The 21,677-nt window shown below is 43.8% G+C and overlaps 1 long non-coding RNA gene across 1 annotated transcript; it reads left to right on the top strand.

The window, feature by feature from the left end:
* Positions 1-2,832: 2,832 nt before the first annotated feature.
* LOC139032042 (uncharacterized) lies at positions 2,833-7,101 on the top strand. The gene is made up of 2 exons (XR_011484588.1): positions 2,833-3,358; positions 5,618-7,101. It is a non-coding gene; the product is annotated as an uncharacterized lncRNA (long non-coding RNA).
* The last annotated feature ends 14,576 nt before the right edge of the window (positions 7,102-21,677 follow it).

The following is a 21,677-nucleotide window of genomic DNA, read 5'->3' as shown; positions in this document are numbered from 1 at the left end:
AAAATCAGCCTATTCTTTATCCCTTTCCTACTTCACATTCTTTCTCCACTATTAAAAAAACAACCATCTACAGTAGAAGCCACATTTTCCCTCCAAAGAGTATCCTCAGCCAAAATCATGAGCACAGCAACCATGAGCAAGTTGTTGGTCAAGATCTCAGGGCACAAATGACATCATCAGGAATGTTTGTTCAGTCAATAATTGTCCCTGTGGATGCAGTCCTTTCAGAGAGAGCAAATCTCATGAGAATCAAGAATCAGCAAGGATGGCCTTGCTGCTGGTAACTCAAGAAGCCTTCAAAGTTCCAAGAAAGGACAACACTGGGAGGCCTCCGATGTCCTGGGCCCTTGGAGAAGTGCCTGGGCTTGCTGCTACATGTCATCTGACTCAGCCTTTTCTCATGCTGTTTTGCTTCTTGTGGCTGCTTAACCCCAAAGAATGCAGGGAGGGTCCGTAGTGAAAGTGTCTGGAGTTCCTCCCAGAGGCACTGTCGAAACCAAATATTTTTTTTTCTTTTGCTCCAGGGGATCATTTTAGGTTTTGTTTTGCGCAACTGGTTTTCAGACTTGAACATTAGCCAGTTTGGGTCAGCTCCCAAGAGTCTATTCAGGTGAGGAATGAGGGCTTAACTGAGGTTCGTTGGGGCATATAAAGCAGAAACCAGTCTGGGACATCCCAGTCTTCCTATTACTCCATCATTACTGTCTGATCCAGAGTCACTTCTGAGTTTAAGGGTAGATCACAGTCATTCCTAATACGAGTTCTACCTTATTTGGGATCTTCCCTGGTGGCTCAGTGGTGAGGAATCTGCCTGCAATGCAGGAGCTGCAGGAGACGCGGGTTCGATCCTTGGGTCAGAAAGATTCCCTGGAGGAGGGCATGACAACCCATTCCAGTATTCTTGCCTGGAGAATCCCATGGACAGAGGAACCTGGCAGGCTACAGTCTATGGGGTCTCAAAAAGTCAGACATGACTGAAGTGACTTGGCACACATACAGCTTATTTGGGCATGTTTTATTAAGATATTGGGCTGTTTTTTGGGAGACCTTGAAAAATGCTGGCTTTTTATTCTTCACTCAAGTGTTAGTCACTCAGTTCAGTTCAGTTCAGTCAGTCATGTCCAACTCTTTGCGACCCCGTGAACCGCAGCACGCCAGGCCTCCCTGTCCATCACCAACTCCCGGAATCCACCCAAACTCATGTCCATTGAGTCAGTGATGCCATCCAACCATCTCATCCTCTGTCGTCCCCTTCTCCTCCCACCGTCTTTCTAAGCATCAGGGTCTTTTCAAATGAGTCAGCTCTTCACATAAGGTGGCCAAAGTATTGGACTTTCAGTTTCAGCATCTCCTTCCAATGAACACTCTGGACTAATCTCCTTTAGGATGGACTGGTTGGATCTTGCAGTCCAAGGGACTCTCAAGAGTCTTCTCCAATCCAACACCACACTCAGTCATGTCCAACTCTTTGTGACCCCATGGACTATAGCCTGCCAGGCTCCTCTGTCCATGGAATCCTCCAGTCAAGAATACTGGAGTGGGTTGCCATGCCCTTCTCCAGGGGGACCTTCCTGACCCAGGGATCGAACCTGGGTCACCTAAGGGACAGGCAGATTCTTTACCATCTGAACCACCAGGGAAGTTTTTTATTCTTTTTTTCTTTTTTTTAGCTTTTTATTCTTAACATGATTCCAAACTTTTCCCTTTAATTTTCCATGATATTATTGGCTTTAATCAGTTGGATTGGAATTATTTTCCTTTCTTGGAACAAATGAGTTTTATTCACCTTCCTGCTGGGAAGAAAAAGGAAGAACTTCAGCCATAAATAACTTTTCCATCTCCAGCCAGACATGGCCAGGCGAATCGAACATGAAGGGGCCTTTCTACACAGAAACAGGTTATTGGGGATGGGGTATTACTGCCTGAACTCTGGGACGAAGCATAGAGTAAAATGATAAAGGCCATTTTAGTATCAGGGACACACGAACCGTGTTCCAGTTTATTCATATTTTTAAATTAAACTTCACTTTTCTTAAGGGAGCTCATTCAAGCACTAAGTCAGTCATGGTTTCTCAAAGTACAATCAGCATCTTCATCAGAATAAGGGGTACTTGATAAAAAGGCCAGTTACTGGGACACAACCAAGTAGTATGGGAACCTGCTCCTGAACAAGTTCCCCAGTTTATTCTAAGGTATTCGAACATCCAAGAGCCTCTTACACCTGTCATTTAGGATCACAATTAGACTGGCATAAATACATGTCATAAAAATCCCAGAAATTCAAAGTCCTGTCACATTTACTCTCATGAATTACATTATTGAGTTAATATTGTCCCCATGACTATATCATCCTCAGGATTGTGATGTAGGGTTTTCTCCCCATACTCACTCTCCCCTCGATTTGTTTTAAACAGTCTAAGAGCTTCCCAAGTGGCTCAGTGGTAAATCTGTCTGCCAATGCAGGAGATGCTGGTTTGATCCCAGGGTCAGGAAGATCCCCTGGAGTAGGAAATGGCAACCCACTCCAGTTTTCTTGCCAGGGAAATCCCATGCACAGAGGAGCCTGGTGGGCTACAGTCCACGGGGTCACAAAGACTAAGCACACACACATACAAGCTCTTATTCAGGCTTAAGTGCACGAATTATTTTTCACCTGAAGGAATCAGCGTATCACACAATGTCGCTAATCTGAAGTGCTGTCATGATACCTGTGCATGCATGCTCAGTCACTTCAGCCATGTCTCTTTGCAACAATGGACTACAGCCCGCCAGGCTCCTCTGTCTATAGGATTTTCCAGGCAAGGATACTGGAATGGGTTGCCATGCCCTCCTCCCAGGGACCATGCTGACCCAAGGATTGAACCCAGGCCTCCTGCATTGCAGGCAGATTGTACCATCTGAGCCATCTTCCCAAGCACATACATGATAGCTATACTAACCTGAAATTATGACTGCCATGTCAGTGGGAACCACACTCAGATTTCTATTGCTTTACCACTAGTTTCATGCTATCTATGAGTTAGAATTTCTCTTGACTTGAATCTGACAGTCAAGCCAATGAAACAAAACTATGTTCATGACTTCCCTGGTGGCTCAGACGGTAAAGCGTCTCCTACAATGCAGGAGACCAGGGTTCAATCCCTGGGTTGGGAAGATCTCCTGGAGAAGGAAATGGCAACCCACTCCAGTGTTCTTGCCTGGAGAATCCCATGGACGGAGGAACCTGATGGGCTACAGTCCATGGGGTCGCAAAGAGTCGGACACGACTGAGCGAATTCACTTTTCACTTTCATGTTCGTTTCCTTTGAGAAGTAAAAGATGCCGTCACCCGATTTCAAAAGCCTAAAATCAAAAGTAGGTAAGAAAAAGTTGTGAATGAAGAAACCAGTTCCCTTATCCCTATGTCATTCTAAAAATTATTCTCAAATCTTCTGCGAGTAGAAAAGTAGCCGCATTTCTTGCTAAAACCTCAGTATTGCTATTGCTTTACCTGTGGAAGTTTAAGAAATTACTGAATTCTGATAAACAAGGGTCTATTGAATATAACAAAATTCTGTAAAATACCCTTGAGCTAAGGAGTACCACCCAAGGAAAGATAAACTTGGAAAGCCCCGCCACCTCCCTCACAAAGGCCGGGATTCAGAGCTCCTTGGAGAGCTCAGTCCACTGATATCAGAGAAGTTTGCTGGTTTTCCCAGAACAGAGGCCGGTCTGCAGTCCCTGGGCAGGCAGAAGGCAGCCCGCAGCTTAGCTACGCACCGAGAGTGGGTGTCCACAGAGGGCGTGGCCGTTCAGTGGCCCTCGAGTCAGGTTATCTGCACAGGGTCTGGGGGTGGGTGCTGGCAGGATGCCTCTGGGACATGGATGCAAGCAGAAATCCATCATGGGGTGTCGTTTCTAGTCCACAGAGCTGAGACTGAGGCGACCCATGGATGGGGCAGAACTCCATCAAATATCCTCACACCCACGCCACGCCGGCACCAGGCAGCAGCCCAGACGGCAGGGTAGTCCTCTCCTGCCCTCTAGCGCCCTCTACTGAGAAAGCCCAGCATCACACTCACTGTGAAGGTGATTCAAGTGACCGCCCACTGACTCAGAGCAATGGGCGACTGTGAGGCTAAGAGGCAATAAACTGGTAACTGGTACAGATTTATTCTTCTAGATTATTCCCCTAACATTATCTTCTGGTATCACATAAATTTTGTAGCTGTTGTTTCTATAAGAACTATTCGTCTGATGATAAGAAAACATCAATGGACAATTTCTATCTTTTGTAGAAGGTATCAAAAGGAAAGCAGTTTCTCATTTACTTTCTTTAAATGTGTGACACACATTCATATTCCTCAGAACACCTAAAGTGTTTTGAGGCCTGTTTAAGAAGCATGTGGAAGTTCTGTCATGAAGAACGCACTGTGGATCAAGTTTAGATCCACACATTAAAATCCTCACATTGCACGGAGACTGTGCTGTGCATGGATTGTTTCCTGGAGAACTAGTTTATGTTTTGGGCACCTCCCCAGGGCTCAGCTGGTAAAGAACCCACCCGCTAATGCAGAAGACACGAGACATGGGTTCGATTCCAGGGTCAGAAGATCCCCTGGAGGAGGAAATGGCGACCTGCTCCAGTATGCTTGGCTGGAGAATTCCATGGACAGAGGAGCCTGGCGGGCTACAGTCCATGGGGTCATAAAGAGTCAGACACGACTGAACATGCATGCACAGAAGTTCTGTATCTGTCTGCCCCTGTCTCTGCCTCCGAACACCTCTGTGAGTCTCTGCATCTGATGTGTCTCCACATGGATACCTTTCTTTCTCTGTATTTGTCCACCTCACTCTACAGTTGTCGTCTCTCTGCTCTTTCATTTCCCAAATGATTCCAATTTTCTTTTTTGGGGGGGTGGATAACTTAGGATAGTGTGAATGAGTTAACAGCTAGAAGGGAAGATGACCCAAGTGTAAAGTTAAGGATGAGTTTCTTTTTTCCAGTTTAGGAAAAAATTTTCACTGCATTCAAGCTCATACAAAAAAGAGAGAGACAGGTACAGGATGACTTTACATGACTGTAATATGTATAAGAGTGAATGGGAGCTGTTTCCCTTCTCTCATGAGAAGAGAATATAGGAATTGGCTTTATTTTTCAGTAGTAGGCACGGAGGGGATAGGAAGGAACAACCCAACAAAGAGGACTCATAGGCACTGGACTGAGAAAAGAACATTCATCTTCTTCCCTGACAATTAAAAAAATAAAATATAGGTCTACCTGGTATGAAATGATTTGGAAGCAGGTTTATTAAAAGGCAAGAAGATGGTCTGACATCCCTTCCAGGGTTAGGATTCTGTGCAGGTAGGTGGGCAGAAAGTAAATTTCAGCTTAGGATGTCAATAGACATTCCCCGAATTTACTCAAAAAGCTTAATGATGACTTTAATAATCAACTCAGTTTATTAGGCTGGTGCAGAAGTAATTGGGGTTTTGCATTGTTGAAATTTACCATTTGATATTGGATACATTCTTAAATAAGTGTGATTATGTTATACATCATTTTAATGTACATTTCTCACTCTATTTTTTTTAATTGATGATGTAATATTTGCTGTTTATTTTACATATATTTTAGACTATGGAAATGTATGGATGCGAGAGTACTCATGTACAGATGTGAGAGCTGGACCATAAAGAAGGTTGACCTCTGAAGAACTGATGCTTTCGAACTATGGTGTTGGAGAAGACTCTTGAGAGTCCCTTGGTCTACAAGGAGATCAAATCAGTCAATCCTAAAGGAAAAACCCTGAATATTCATTGAAAGCACTGATGCTGAAGCTCTAATACTCTGGCCACCTGATGTGAAGAGCTGAGTCACTGGAAAAGACCTCAATGCCGGGAAAGATTGAGGGCAGGAGGAGAAATGAGTGACAGAGGATGAGGTGGTTGGATAGCATCAACAACTCAATGGACATGAGTTTGAGCAAACTCCAGGAGATGGTGAAAGACAGGGAAACCTGGCGTGCTGCAGTGCATGGGGTCACAAAGAGTCACACACAGCTGAGTGACTGAACAACAATGGAAATGTTAGACAAAAAGCAAATGCAAGCCATTTTCTTATTCAAGTCCAAAATGGGTCTTAAAGCAGTGGAAACCACTTGCAACATCACCAAAGCATTTGACCCAGGAACTGTTAACAAATGTACAGTGTGGTAAGAAGTTTTGCAGAGGAAATGAGAGCCTTGAAAATGAGGAGCACAGCGGCTGGCCATCTGAAGTTGACAATGACCAACTGAGAGCCATCATCAAAGCTGACCCTCTTACAGTTATAAAAGAAGTTGCCCAAGAACTCAGTGTCAACCATTCTATGGTCGTTCGGCATTTAAAGCAAATTGGAAAGGTGAAAAAGCTTGATAAGTGGGTGTCTCATGAGCTGACTGAAAAAAAAAAAAAAAAAAAACATGATTTTGAAGTGTCACCTTCTCTTATTCTATGCAACAACAATGAACTATTTCTCAATAGGATTGTGATGTGTGACAAAAAATGGATTTCATACTACAGCCGGCGATGACCAGCTCAGTGGTTGCACTGAGAAGAAGCTTAAAGCCCTTTCCAAAGCCAAATTTGCACCAAAAAAGGTCATGGTCACTGTTGGTCTGCTGCCAGTCTGATCCACTACAGGTTCCTGAATCCCAGTGAAACCATTACATCTGAGAAGTATGCTCAGCAAATTGATGAGATGCACCAAAAACTGCAGTACCTGCAGCCAGCATTGGTCAATAGAAAGGGCCCAATTATTCTCCATGAAAATGCTTGACCGTACATCATACAAGCAATGCTTCAAAAGTTAAACGAATTGGGCTACGAAGTTTTGCCTCATCAGCCATATTCACCTGATCTCTTGCCAACCAACCGTCACTTCTTCAGGCATCTCGACAACTTTTTGCAGGAAAAACACTTCCACAACCAGCAGGAAGCCGAAAATGCTTTCCAAGAGTTCATCAAATCCCGAAGCACAGATTTTTATGCTACAGGAATAAACCAACTTATTTCTCATTGGAAAAAATGTGTGATTGTAATGGTTCCTATTTTGCTTAATAAAGAAGTGTGTGAGCCTAATTATAATGCTTTAAAATTCATGGTCTGAATTTGTACCAACATAATAATACTATATCACTAGACATGTTTTGATATTATTGTTTAATATTCTCAGGAAACTTTCCTCAAATTAAGGAATAATGACTTTAATCCATGTTTGAAACCCTGAATAGAAACGTATTCTTTACAGTAAGGATGCAGATCCTTCACATCTTCCATTTTTTCCCTGACCTTTTCTACAAATCTTACCAAAGACTTCTTGGTTTTGAACAGTAAAACTTGAAGGTGATATATTAACAGGGCTGAACAACAAATTGTAAGGCCTCCTTGCAAATGTCAGTTAAAAGCTAACTAAAGAATAATGTGCTTAGGAATAAGTAACTAAGGAAATGATTTCAAGATGTGGTTAAATAATGTGCCTCCACAGGTAGCTAAGAGAATAGCATCTTTGAGAAGTACAGCAGGAAGTGTGGGCCATTATTCTGGAAACATGCTTTGGCATGGCAGAGAAGATATATCACGTACCTGCTAACAAAGGCAGAACCACAGCTCTTCAGATCGAATTGATCAGAAATCAGTGGGAGGGGAGCTTCCCTGGTGGCCCAGTGGCTAAGATTCCCTGCTCCCAGTGCAGGGCGCCCAGGTTCGATCCCTGGTTAGAGAACTAGATCCCACATGCCGCAAATAAAGATCCTGCATGCTACAGCGAAGATCCAAGATCCCCCCCGACTAAGACCTGGCATGGCAAAATCAATACATATTTTTAAAAAAATCATTGGGAGGTAGCTAACAAAAGGACTTCTGTCCATCCTGCACAAATACAAATATGCATAACACATGAATATAAATCAGCAATAAAAAGATGACCCAGTTTAAAGAGCTTGGCAAAGGTTAGTTTGGGGGAGAATGGATACATGTATACATATGGCTGAGTCCCTTTGCTATCTACCCGAAACTATCACATTGTTAATCGGCTATACCCCAACATAAAATAAAAAGTTTGGCGGTGTTTCCCTGGTGGCTCGGTGGTAAAGAATCCGCCTGCCATTGCAGGAGACACAGGTTAGATCCCTGGTCCAGGAGTATCTCATATGCCTGAGTAACTAAGCCCACGCACCACCACTACTGAGCCAGCACTCTAGGGCCCAGGAGCCACAACCACTCAAGCCCACATGCCCTGGAGCCTGTGCTCCACAATGAGAGAGCCCACCTCAGTGAGAAGCCCACACACCGCAACTAGAGAAGGCCTGAGTGCAGCAAAGAAGACCCAGAATAGCAAAAATAACTAAATAAAATAAGTCTCCAAAAAGAAGTAATGAGACATTTCAAAAAAGAAGATATATGAATGGCCAATAAGCACCCAGAAAGGTGATGGACATCTTCAAATTCTCAGAGAAACAGACATTTAAAACACAATGAGATTCCATTGCCCACTCACTAAAATGACTAAGATCAGGTTAGTGTATGAGGTAAATGGCATTCTTACACATTCTTTTCCCACTTTAGAGAACTGTTTGGTAGTTCTTTACAAATATATATATATATGTGTGTGTGTGTGTATATGTGCATTTACCCCATGATCTAGCAGTTCCACTTTTAGGTAGTTACTCTAGAGAAATTAAAGTATATCTCCACGAAAAAGATGTTTATAGCAGCTTGAATCACAATAGTCAAAAAACTGAAAACAATTCAAACCTCCATCAACAGGTAAACAGATAACCAAACTGCAGTATATTAATACAATGGAATAGTACCAATCCATTTCTTTAAAAAAAAAAAAAATATTGGTACATGTAACCATGTGGATGAAAAACATTATGTTAAGCAAAAGAAATTATACAGGAAGTATATACTGTATGATTCCATTCATATCAAACTCAGGCAAAACTAGCAAGAAAAGGCCCAACTAATATGTAATGGTAGAAATGATAAAGTGATTGCCTGGGGATGAAGAGAAGTTGATGTATTCAAACTGAACAAAAGAGATTGAAGATGACAGATATATTCTGTATACTGCTTGAGTTGCGGTTATATTGGTATATGAAATTGTCAAAATTCATCCAACTAAACATTTAAGATTTATACATAATACTGATCATTAATTATACCTCAGTTTAAAAAACAGTGATGAGGAAAAGTGAGAAACTATGACAGATTAGTTATTTGATACTGACTAAATAGGTAACTGAGCTTCCCTGGGTGGCTCGGTGGTAAAGAATCCTCCTGCCAATGCAGCAGATGTGGGTTCCATCCGGGTCCAGGAAGATCCCCTGGAGGAGGAAATGGCAAACCACTCCAGTATTCTTGCCTGGGAAATCCCTTGGACAGAGGAGCATAGCAGGCTATATAGTTCATGGGGTCACAAAGAGTCTGACACAACAGCGAATGAGAACAAAATAGGTAGCTGGTTTTTATCCTTCATACAATTACTGAAGATCATAATGATAGAAACTCCCAGGGATTATTTTTTATTATGGCAAGGGTGTAGCTCAAGCTGCTGTAACAAATAGATTTTTAAAAATTGAGTCCAGTTCAAAACAGCAACATAGGAGTCTCCTGAATTTACCTCCTCCCTCTGAATCTACAGCTACACATAGAACAATTCCCTCTGAAAAAAAAGACAAAAGAAACTAGTTGAGCCACTCTTAGACACACACACATTGAAAGAAGCTAGAGAGGTTGAAACACAATCTCACCAAACCCCACCCTGGGTGTAGTTACAACAACTGGGGGTGGGGGATTCCTAACTCTTCCATGAAGAGTAAAGGGTTTGGATTACACACCTTCTTCCCCAACTTTTATGGCCCCTCAAATTTTATCTACCTCTGAAAGCCAACAGGGGCTTCCTGTCCCTAAGACTCATCAGGCTATCGTGAAGGAAGAACAGTGTTTAAGGCGCTTGTACAAACTCACTAGCTATCTTACCCAGGGCACAGCACAGAGACAGCAGACAGAAAAGCCCCGTCTTTCTCTGAAAGAGGCCTATTTGCAGATCTTAAAAGCTATAGCTTGAGGGTCAGGCTTCTAATCCAACACATGTGGGGGCCTACCGCAATCCTCTCCAGAGACCAGGGAGGCCAATGGGAACCATTCCATGCTCTTCATCTACCCTGCCCCAGGCTGCCAGTGTCTCCATAAAAAGGATGTTGTCCACACACCTGGCATCCTGGCTTTCATGGCAGCTGCCCAGAGGACACATCCCATGGTGGCTCTGTTGACCAGCAGGGTGTCTGCTCATGGGTTCAACAGGATAGTCGTAAACAAGGAACAGTTCTTAACAGCTACCACCCTAGGGCTCAGTGCAAAGGGAAGAGGCAGAAATGTCCATCTCCTAGTCTTCCCCCGAAAGAGGGACTTCTGCATACCTTAAAACAAGATGAAAAGACAACCCTCAGAATGGGAGAAAATAATTGCAAATGAAAAAACTGACAAAGGATTAACCTCCAAAATATATAAGTAGCTCATACAGCACGATATCAAAAAAACAAATAGCTCAATTAAAAAAATAGGCAGAAGACCTAAACAGACGTTTCTCCAAAGACACACAGATGGCCAGTAAACACATGAAAAGATGCTCAACATCACTAATTACTAGAGAAATGCAAATCAGAACTACAGTGAGGTATCACATCAGTCATCAAAAAATCCATAAGCAATAAATGTTGGAGAGGGTGTGGAGAAAAGGGAACCCTGCTACACTATTGATGTGAATGTAAACCGATACAGACATTATGGAGAACAGTTATGGAGAGTCCTTAAAAAACTAGGAGTAAATCTACCATATGACCCAGCACTCCCACCACTGGGCATATACTCTGAGAAAGCCACAATTCTAAAAGACACATGTACCTTGATGTTCATTGCAGTACTATTTACAATAGCCAGGACATGGAAGCAGCCTAGATGTCCATTTACAGATGAATGAATGAAAATGGATGTGGTATACACACACACACATATACAATGGAATAATCCTCAGTCATAAAAAAGAACAAATCTGAATCAGTTCTAGTGAGGTGAATGAACCTAGAGACTGTCATACAGAGTGAAGTCAGAAAGAGGAAAACAAAGATCGTATATTAAGGCATTTATACAGACTCGAGAAAAATGGTATTGATGAACCTATTTGCAGGGAAGTAATGGAGACGCAGATGTAGAGAATGGACCTGTGGACACAGTGGGGGAGGGAGAGGATGGGACAAATGCATTAAGTAGCATCGACATAGATACACAATCACATATAAAATTGGATAGCTGGTGAGAAGTTACCATGCAACCCAGAGAGCCCAGCCCGACACTCTGTGATGTGGGTGGGATGGGGGAGGGGAGGGAGGTTCAAGGGGGTGGAGATATACATATTATGACTGATTCTAGTTGTTATATGGCAGAAACTAACACAACATGGTGAAGCAACCCTCCAATTAAAACCAGGACATAGGGATCTTACACATTCTCTTTTACTCTCTTTTTATCATAGTGATACTGCTTGTCAGAAGAAACCTTATGTCATTTCTAAAAATGTGGGGTCAAGGAAACACATTCTGTGTGACCAGAATGAAATAAGAACTGTAGAATGTCAAACAAAACTTTTTAATAAGGTAGATTAATGGATTTAGAGAAACTGATGGACAGAGTATGATAAAGCAAGTATATATTAATATTAATGGTAAAATCTAGTTGATGAGTAAGGGATCGTTATAAAAGTTTTCAACTTTGCTGTGTATCTGGAAAACCTCTATAATAAATGTTTGGGGCCAACTCAGTGAATATACTCTTAAGATTGGTGCATTTTATTGTATTCAAATTTTACATAAAAAAAAAGTAAATACTGAATTCTGGTTGATAATAGATATGTTGAAGGATGTAGGGGATGTCTGCAATTTTCTTTGAAACTGTCAAAAACTAAAATAGACAAATGGATGGGTGGAGAGAGATAGCATGGATAGATTAGTGATAAAACAAGAAGAGTAAAATGTTAGTGGTAGAATCTGGGTAGTGGGTCTATGTGTGTTCATTGTACAATTCTTTTTGTTTTATGTTTAAAGTGTTCTGAAATAAATTGTCATGGAGGAGGGGTGGAGAAGTCAGCGAGGGCAAAGGTCCTATATTACTAAAACTTAAATTAAAAATGGATACTGGAGACAATTAACAGCATTCCTCAGTGGTTAATGTTTACTTGCTAACTGAGGAGGCCTATTCCCTTCCATTCCACCTTTCCTGGGAGTTATATTCCACTCTTAGAGAGTCACTCCTTTGACTGAAATTTGACCCTTGTTGAAATTCAAATAGCTTGACTGTTCCTTTCTGTCTCCTTTGACTTTGTTTCCATCACTCCCCCTACCCCTAAGCTGTGTCCACCTCTTTGCAACCCCATGGACTGTACCCACCAGACTCCTCTGTTCATGGAATTCTCTAGAATAGTGGAGTGGGTAGCCATTCCCTTCTCCAGGAGATCTTCCTGAGCCAGGGATCGAACTTGGGTCTCCCACATTGCAAACAGATTCTTTACTATCTGAGCCAGCAGGGAAGCCCCCCTACCCCTAAAGCTCAGTGTTATTCTGTTTTTTCCTAAATGATTGAATTTATCCATGACACCCACTACCACCATGTAGTTGGCTCCCAAACCCAACACTGACCTCAGTCTTAAAGCTCCATCTGCACTTGCCCAGCTGATTCACACTTAGATACTGGGCTTATACCACTGCCCCCTCAAAGCAAAACTATCTTTCAAACCAAAACTATCTTCCTTCCTAAACCCATTTCACTTCCTGTCTCTGTTTTCTATTATTAGCACTACCTTTCTTCCCAGGGCACAGATTTACCTCATTCACTCATTCATTCATTTATTCAGCAAATAGTTTTTAAAGTTGACTTTGAAATGCTTTTGCTAGAAGATGTTGAACAAGACAGACATGATCCCTGCTCTTATGAGACTTGTTGTTTATTACCATCTAGCTAGTTGTCCCTTCTCTCTTCTTCCAAGTTTAATGAATAGATGAGTAATATTCATTTTTATCTTGATGACTTCTAGGCCCACTCCTCTCCCAGCATCACTTTGAGCTGTGCCAGGGGTCCAGGGAACTTAAGCAAAGGCCATAGAGGGAGGGGAGAACACCATCAATGAATTGTTACCCAGGATACCACTGGGACTCCATCCATCACTCCTGTTTGCAGGGCCCCTTCAGGCCCAGTGGTTTGATGCCGCCGTGCCCTGCTTAGGGTATTCAGTTCTTTCCTGAGGCAGCCTCTGTTCCCAGTTTATACATCCCAGTTTACCTGGGCCAGGCCAGCTTTGATTCATGCTTATTGTGAAAGTGAAAAGTTGCTCAGTCATGTCCGACTCTTTGCAACTGTAGCCCTCCAGGCTCCTCTGTCCATGGGAATCTGCAGGCAAGAACACCGGAGTGTGGCTTCTCCCTTCCCAAGGGGATGTTCCCAACCCAAGGGTCAAACCTGGGTCTTCGGCATTGCAGGCAGATCCTTTAGAGTCTGAGCCACCAGTGAGGCCTTATGCTTATCACCCTGGTATAGTTATTGATAGCACCCCGATCACTGTCAAATGTGTCCTAATTGGATCCATAAGTTAGAAGCAGGTGGTTACTTTCTCCTAAAGCAGACACAGTCATTTCTAACTGAGTACTTAACTACTACTTAGCATGAACCAGCAGGCCAGCAGAGCCACTCTGTTTCTTGAATCTCTTTCTATTAATAATCGAAGGGATTAGGAAGTAATACTCCTTCTCTGCTCTTTTAGGGGTGACTTTCTGTTCTAGGTCTTTTCCTGCTCCTAAAAAGTCTGGACTTTTTGACATAAAAGCCAAAACAAGGAACTTTCCTGGTGGTCCAGTGATTACAAATCTGCCTGCCAATGCTAGGGGATATAGCTTCCATTCCTGGTCTGGGAACGAAGCTCCCACATGCCCTGGAGGAACTAAGCCCGAACCACAACTGCGGAGCCTGTGAGCCTTGAGCCCGTGCTCCAGACTCCACAAGAGAAGCCCCTGCAAAGAGAAACCTGAACACCGCAACTAGAGAGCAGCCCCCCACGTGCCACAATTAGAGAAAGCAGTAACGAAAACCCAGCACAACCAAAAATAAATTAAAAGAAAAATTTCAAAGCCAAGAAGAGCTACCGCCTCCTCCAACTTTCCCCAATCTGCCATATACACTGCCTTGGATGGGGGCAGGCAGGGAGGGAGAACATAGAGAAAGGTAAAAACCTGACTTCTGATCTCAAAATATCTTAGCGTTAGAGCTCGGTTTTTTGTGTATATGTGCTTTATCTCCTCTAGGCTTCCCTGGTGGCTCAGATGGTAAAAAATCTGCCTGTAATACCGGAGACTAGGATTTGATCCCTGGGTTAGGAATATCCCCTGGAGAAGGGAATGTCTACCCACTCCAGTATTCTTGCCTGGGAAATCCCACAGACACAGGAATCTGGCAGGCTACAGTCTATGGGGTCACAAAGAATCTGACACAACTGAGTGATTAACACTTTATCTTCTCTAATGACTAAAAGCTTGTCGAAGACAAAGGTCTGTCTTATTTCTTTCCTTACCAGTATTTCTTCCTCCCCATTCCCATATAGTTGTCAAGGCCTTGAAATATTTTGAACAATCAACAAAAAATAAAGAATTTTGCAGTGAAACAATATGCTCCCTACCTGGATTCTACTAACATTTTCCTATTCTTGTTCTATGACTAATCTACCCATTCCATCTATCCACCTATCTATCTTGCAGAGTAGACTCATTAAATGCTTGTTGAAAATTTAATGCTATTAGCTATTTGCACCTTAGTATGAATGAATTGAGGAGGGCATGGCAACCCACTCCAGTATTTCTTGCCTGGAGAATCCCATAAACAGAAGAGCCTAGCGGGCTACAATTCATAGGGTCACAAAGGGTCAGACATGACTGAAGAGACTTAGCACACACACATGCATGAATGAGTTACGGTTCTGTTTTCATGTACAGTTCAGTTCAGTCTCAGTCATGTCCAACTCTTTGTGACCCCATGGACTGCAGCACGCCAGGCTTCCCTTCTATCACCAGCTCCCAGAGCTTGCTCAAACTCATGTCCATAGACTCAGTGATGCCATCCAACCATCTCATCCTCTGCCGTTCCCTTCTACAGATCTAGACAAAGAGGAAGAAAGCAGTTTGGTATCTAAGAGATTAGAAAAGTCTACTGGGGAAACGTAAACAACTGTGGGCAAAAACAAACTCCATTCAGTTCTTATTTGTCCAGCTGAATTTGGCCTAACCTCTTTGTTTCACCCAGAATATCACTCTGTACAAAGATACTAGAACTTAGTTTTCTCCTTTTTATTCACTGGCTGCTTCTCTGTACTATAAACAAGAGTCCCTGAGCCAGGACTTTCCTGGTAATCCAGTGGTTAAGGATCCAACTTTCAATGCAGGGGATGCCTATTCGATCTATGGTGGGGGAACAAAGATCCCATATGCCTTGTAGCAATTTAAGTCCACGTGCTACAACTAGAGAGAAGCCCAGGAAACTAAAACCCAATGCAGCCAAAAATAAAATAAGTAAATATATATTTTTAAAGGGTACCTGAGCCACCTGCTCCAGAATTCAGTCAGGCAGGCAATTGGCCCAACTCTCCTGGAACCAGGAATCCAAAACACAAGGGAGAATTTTAGGGGTCCTACTCTCAACTGCTGGAAGAGCAGAAATGTGAGCATAAAAGCAAAGATCCTTCATCCTAAGAAAAACTCAAGCACTCCCCAATCTCTGAAGGCTTTCCACTCTCCCTGGTAAATCAATTTCTCATTTCAAAATTTACTTCTCATCTATTTACAGAACTAGACTTAACGCACAGGTTTTGTAGCCAGACAACCTATATTCAAACCCAGGTTAACTACGTGCCCTTGTGCAAGCTACTCTATCACTCCATGCCTTAGTTTGATCATCTGTAAAATGGGGCTAACATGCAATTATGCTGAGGGTAAGATGACTTCATATATATGTGAATATATATGAACATATATATATAAGGTATATACACACATTATATATACACACGTTACATATATACCGTACATATGTACATTATATATCTCATAGGCACTTAGTCAGTGGACGCTCTCATTCTAGTTCCCAGCAGTTATTCTAGATGGCAGTAAGAGAGCAATGAGAAAAACATAGTTGTCCCCCTGCCCTCCTTCAGGTGCTTGGCCTTCCTAAATAATCATCTTTAGACAAATAACCGTGGCAACACTGATTTACACTCCTGTGCGCTAACCGCCCTCTGTGACAAGGTCTAAAAGATCTCCCCCTACTCCTGGCGTGATTCTCTTCCCACCGCCCATCTCCTCCCAGGCCCGCGGGCCCTGGGATGCTGAGACCCCAAGTTCTTACCTTTGGGTCCCCGGGCCCTAGCGCGGCTTGGCAGCGGGCAGTCCCCGGGCCCTCGGGACAGTCTCCGTGACCGTGACCGCAGGAGCAAGGCTGGGGGTGCGGCACTGACCAGAGATGGAGGTGACCCTGCCCTCCCCTCCGCAGGCCGCAGTCTCCCGGCGGCACCCCGGACCCCTTCCCCTCTCCTCGGCTGCTCTCCCACATCCGAAAGATGAAAAGCCACTCCTCAAGGTCCCCAACCTCGTTTTCTTCTTCTAACTAGCCCGCGTTTCCTCTGGGCTGCTTGGACGCGGTCGCCAGCGCCGGCTCCATCTAACTCCCTCTGTGACCTCCCCACCCCAGGTTGGGCAGCTCTCCGGGCGTGGGCATCATCTCAAAGGGGAAACAGCCGTGTTTCCTTTTAACAAGGGCCGTCTGTGGTTAGTGGGGCGGCTGTCCTTCAAGGAGGAGGGAATAGAATAAGGAGACCCCGCAACGGCCTGCGTGAGGGGTCGCTGGGCGCGGGGAGGACGGAGCCTGGCGGGGACCAGCCACCTCGGCACTGAACCCACAGACTCCCCTGGTGGCTCCGGAGAAGGCTGTGAAAACAGAGGGCGAAAAATCTTCCTGGAAACCAAGGGTGCGCCTACGACGGAGACTCCCTCGTCTTTCCCTTGGCTTCTAAGTGGGGACGACCACTCAGGTGAAGAATTTCAACCCCCCACCCTAGTTCTTCCAGGATAGTGCTGTGCGCAGGAACGATCACTCTCTGCTTCTGTGTGTTAGATGAATGCAGGGCACTAAAGTCTTCTCAGAGGGTGAAAGAGGCCTAAATTACTTCAGTGCGTGCTCTGAACCTATTTTTGAAATGAAGACATGCCAAAACAGTTACAAGAATTCGAATGGTGGTGTATTTTAAAGATCCTTCTATAAACCAATGCTCTTGACATGCATGCACAAATACAATGACCCCATGTGGGTACTCATCTGGAGATGAGGGCCAAAGGCCGTATGTGAGGCTCTTGATGGCCACGAGGCCAGCAACAAATGGTGTTTCTGCTCCTTGCCCACCTCAAGATGGGCTCTGTGCTTGCAAAAGCCCAGGAATAGGAGAGGAAGTAGCCTGCGGGGGTGGGTGAGGGGGATTAAACCTGTGCCAGGCGTGAAGGTCCCGTGCTGAGTCGTTTTCCACTCTGCAACCCCGTGGACTGTAGCCCACCAGGCTCCTCTGTCCATGGAATCTTCCAGACAAGAATACTGAAGTGAGTTGCCATTTGCGTCTCCGGGAGATTTTCCCAACCCAGGGATGGAACTCATGTTTCCTGTGTCTCCTGCATTGGCAGGTGGATTCTTTACCCAAGGGCTAAAGAAACTCTCCTTGAAACCAGGTTCCTATGGGGACCCACACTGAGTACTTCACCTTCTTCATGCCTCATCACCCATCTGTAAGCTGAAAAGTGTTGAAAAAAGGCTGTAAAGAGAACAAAGATAAAAAAACTTCTAAAGAAGAAAGTCACCAGTGAGTGGGAGTGGAAAGCAGGAACCACATTACAAGATGCCCTCCTGAAGAGGCTTCCTTTCTGCCCCGCTCTCTCTCTCCCTTCCTTCCAGCCTTCCTGAGCTGGAATCAAAAGGCAAAGAACAGCATTCATCCCAAACAAGTAGTTTAGGTTTTCATGTTTGGTATTTATTGACAGCTTGGAATGCCATGCCTCATCCACGTTTCCATGTGGCCTCTGTTAATGCATGAACGGGGGAAAAAAAAAAAAAAAGGATGCCGCTGGTCAAATATACTTGTCAGAGAGCAAATCCCAACGTTCTGTTTTCTGCCTATATTGGGGGGGGGGGGGGGGGGGAACACCCTCAAGACCATATGTCCATTCACTAACAAGAGCCTTGCCGGCTTATAATCAATGAAATCAGTCAGGTGGTGCAAGTCAGAAACTGTTTTGAAATATTAAGAATTAAGTCTGTGACACTTTATTTTTAGATTTCTGACTTGCCACTGCTCAGGCTCTCCACACACGCTACTAGAAAAGAAAGAAAAAGAGGCATTCTCTCTGCAAGTCTATTCTCCCGCCCTCCCCACTGTGAATCACGGGTAGAAGAAACCATCACGGTTACGGTTACACATTGTTTGGCTCTCTAACCTTCAGCTGTGTCGCCGGGCGACCCAGCTGCCGGTCATTTAACCTGCCTGGATGGATGAGCGTGTTAGCGGGCCGCCCCAGGGGCTTTTTCTATTGGCGGGTCTCCCAGACGCCAGTCCTCTTCCTCCGTCCAACAGCCTTCACCGGCCGAGATTAACAGGCCCTCGGTGTCCCGCGGAGCGAGTCCTCCAGTTGTGCATCCTTCCCTTTCCAGAAGGAGAACTCGAAAGGGCGGTGGGAGCAGTCATTCCGAGCATCCTGCTGACCTAGCACTTTTCACAAAGGCCGCCCTTTCTCCCGAACACCACCAGCTCTCCAGAACCCTCCCCCGTTCTGGGGAGGGAGGGTGAACCTCCCAGCAATTCTTGTTCCTTGCTTCCCCTCGCGGATCAACGCACCTACCAGGAATCCCTGAATTCTTCTCCTTGTTCCCCTGACCGTGAAGCTGGGTATCACTTCCAGGGATCTAAGAGCTACCAGAGCTGCCTGCCTGGGGTGAGCGGAGAAGGAAGCGACAGGGCTTTTCTCCTAAAACAAGGCAACTCAGGCTCTCCCTGAGCCTAGGGCAGGCACCCTGGGACGTCCTTTCAAGTTAAAAAAAAGAAAAGAAAATAATTAATAAGCCCCTGGCTTTTTCTCTGCCCTGGTCTCTCCTTTCTAAGAAAGGCACACACACATATACACACACAAATTGGAATTAAAGTCCAGATTTCCTGTTGTAGACCCAGAGACCACAGAACTCCTCCTGTTTCTCCTAGGTCTGATCTTAGTATGTCCACCCCATCTCTCACTTTATTTTTTTCCATATTGTTTCTCCAACCAAATGTCTTCTGCCTCCTTACCCAAAGGCTTCTTGGTCTTTTTTTCTTGTTTTGGTCACTCCTGGACCTAATTTTAACTTTGGCACTATCTCCACCAGCTTCAGACAGGAGCCGCCTGTAAAGAACCAACCCCCCCCCCCAACCCCTACACACAGGGTCAACACTGAATAGAATAGAGCAACATTTTCTGAATTCTTCTAACGTCTAGAGTCTTGCAGGGATCAAGAGCACCCCAGGAGAAAAACACCAATACAGTATACTAACGCATATATGTGGAATTTAGAAAGATGGTAACGGTATATGCAAGACAGAAAAAGAGACACAGATGTATAGAACAGACTTTTGGACTCTAGGGGAGAAGGCGAGGGTGGGATGATCTGAGAGAACAGCATCGAAACATGTATATTATCAAGTGTGAAACAGATCGCCAGTTCAGGTGGGATGCATGAGACAAGTGCTCTGGGCTGGTGCACTGGGATGACCCAGAGGGATGGGATGGGGAGGGAGGTGGGAGGGGGTCCAGGATGGGGAACACATGTAAATCCATTGCTGATTCATGTCAATGTATGGCAAAAACCACTACAATATTGTAAAGTAATTAGCCTCCAACTAATAAAAATAATTGGGAAAAAAATAAAATAAAATAATTTAAAAAAGCACCCCAGGACTCTTCTATTTGTTGAAACTCCCAGAATATTTTTTTAAAATTGATAAATGCCAAATAGCTACAAATTGTAGAATATTTTTAATGTTTACATTAAATTACAGACTCACAAAACAATATAATTGAGTTGCTTTCAGAAGACATCCACAGAAGTCTAAATGTAAGACTCATTGTGAATTTGTCAAAAGCCAGTCCAAACCTTTGACATCCATTTCCCTTCAGAGAAACTTCTGGCCCAATTATCATTACTCTTCTTATCTAGCTTTCAACCAGCCACTAATGAGTTGGAGCAGAAGAGTAAAGGGTGTTTGATTCCCTCCAACTATCAGCCCAGCCCCCAGGCCAGGGCAGTCTAAGACATCTCCCCTGACACCCCCCTCCCCACCCCCACACACACTTCACACCTCCCCAAAAGATGCTTAGAGTGGGAAACTGTTGATTCTTGCCTTTAGGTGATCACCACTGATGACTTCCTGACTGGTTCAGAGGGTAAAGTGTCTGCCTACAATGTGGGAGACCTGGGTTCGCTCCCTGGGACGGGAAGATCCCCTGGAGAAGAAAATGGCAACTCACTCCAGTACACTTGCCTGGAAAATCCCATGGACAGAGAAGCCTGGTGGGATACAGTCCACGGGGTCGCAAAGATTCGGACACAACAGCAACTTTACTTTCACTGATGACTAGATACTAGCTGCTAAGGTCATTCTTTTCAAACCAAGGAAGGTTTTCCAATATCACACACTAGGGTATTCCTTAATCAACCTAATAAGGGCTTTTAGCCCTTTGTTATGAATTAATGAAAGTGTTTGAAAACAGGCATCATTTGAAAAAACAGCAGAATGTTGGTAATTATTGGATGATCGACAATCAGTGTTCCAGTCTCTAGTTTTGTGTATGTATGATTTTCTATAACAAAAATAAAATAAAAACAAGTAACTCTTCTTGAATCTATATTTACTCTCAACATTAGCATTTAGAACAAATTATTTTGAATTTTTTTTTTATAAGTTGAGAAATAACTTTTTACTCCATCCTATTTCCTGTCTTTTATTTAAGTGTCTTTCGGCTGTGTGTTTTTGTTTGCTTTTTTGGTCTGAAGTATAAGGTCTAATTTATTATTAATTTATGATTTTTACATTAGAACTATTATTGTTTTAAAGCACTTGACCTTACTGAAAAACTTTTATTAAAACTTATTAAGGTATAAACTATTGGTTATAAAACAAGTGTTAGGAAGCGGTGTACAGTATGGGGACTACAGTTAATAATATCGTATTGCATATTTAAAAGTTGCTAAGAGAGTATATCTTAAAAGTCCTCATCACAAGAAAAAAATTATTTTGTAACTGTGGAGACAGATGTTACCTAGACTTATTGTGATCATTTCACGATGAATACAAGTGTCAAATTATCATGTTGTACGTGCGTGTGTGCTCAGTTTTGCCTGACTCTGTGACCCCAAGCCTGCCAGGCTCTCCTGTTCCTAGGGTTTCCCTGGCAAGAATACTGGAGTGGGTTGCCATTTCCTCCTCCGTGGGATCTTCCGGGCCCAGGGATCAAGTTTGCTTCTCTTACATCTGCATTGCAGGCAGATTCTTTTAC

This window comes from Odocoileus virginianus, chromosome 29 (assembly GCF_023699985.2).
Source record: "Odocoileus virginianus isolate 20LAN1187 ecotype Illinois chromosome 29, Ovbor_1.2, whole genome shotgun sequence".
NCBI lineage: Eukaryota > Metazoa > Chordata > Mammalia > Artiodactyla > Cervidae > Odocoileus > Odocoileus virginianus.
Note: the sequence above shows the minus strand (reverse complement) of the source record. Positions and strands in the feature narration are given on the sequence as shown.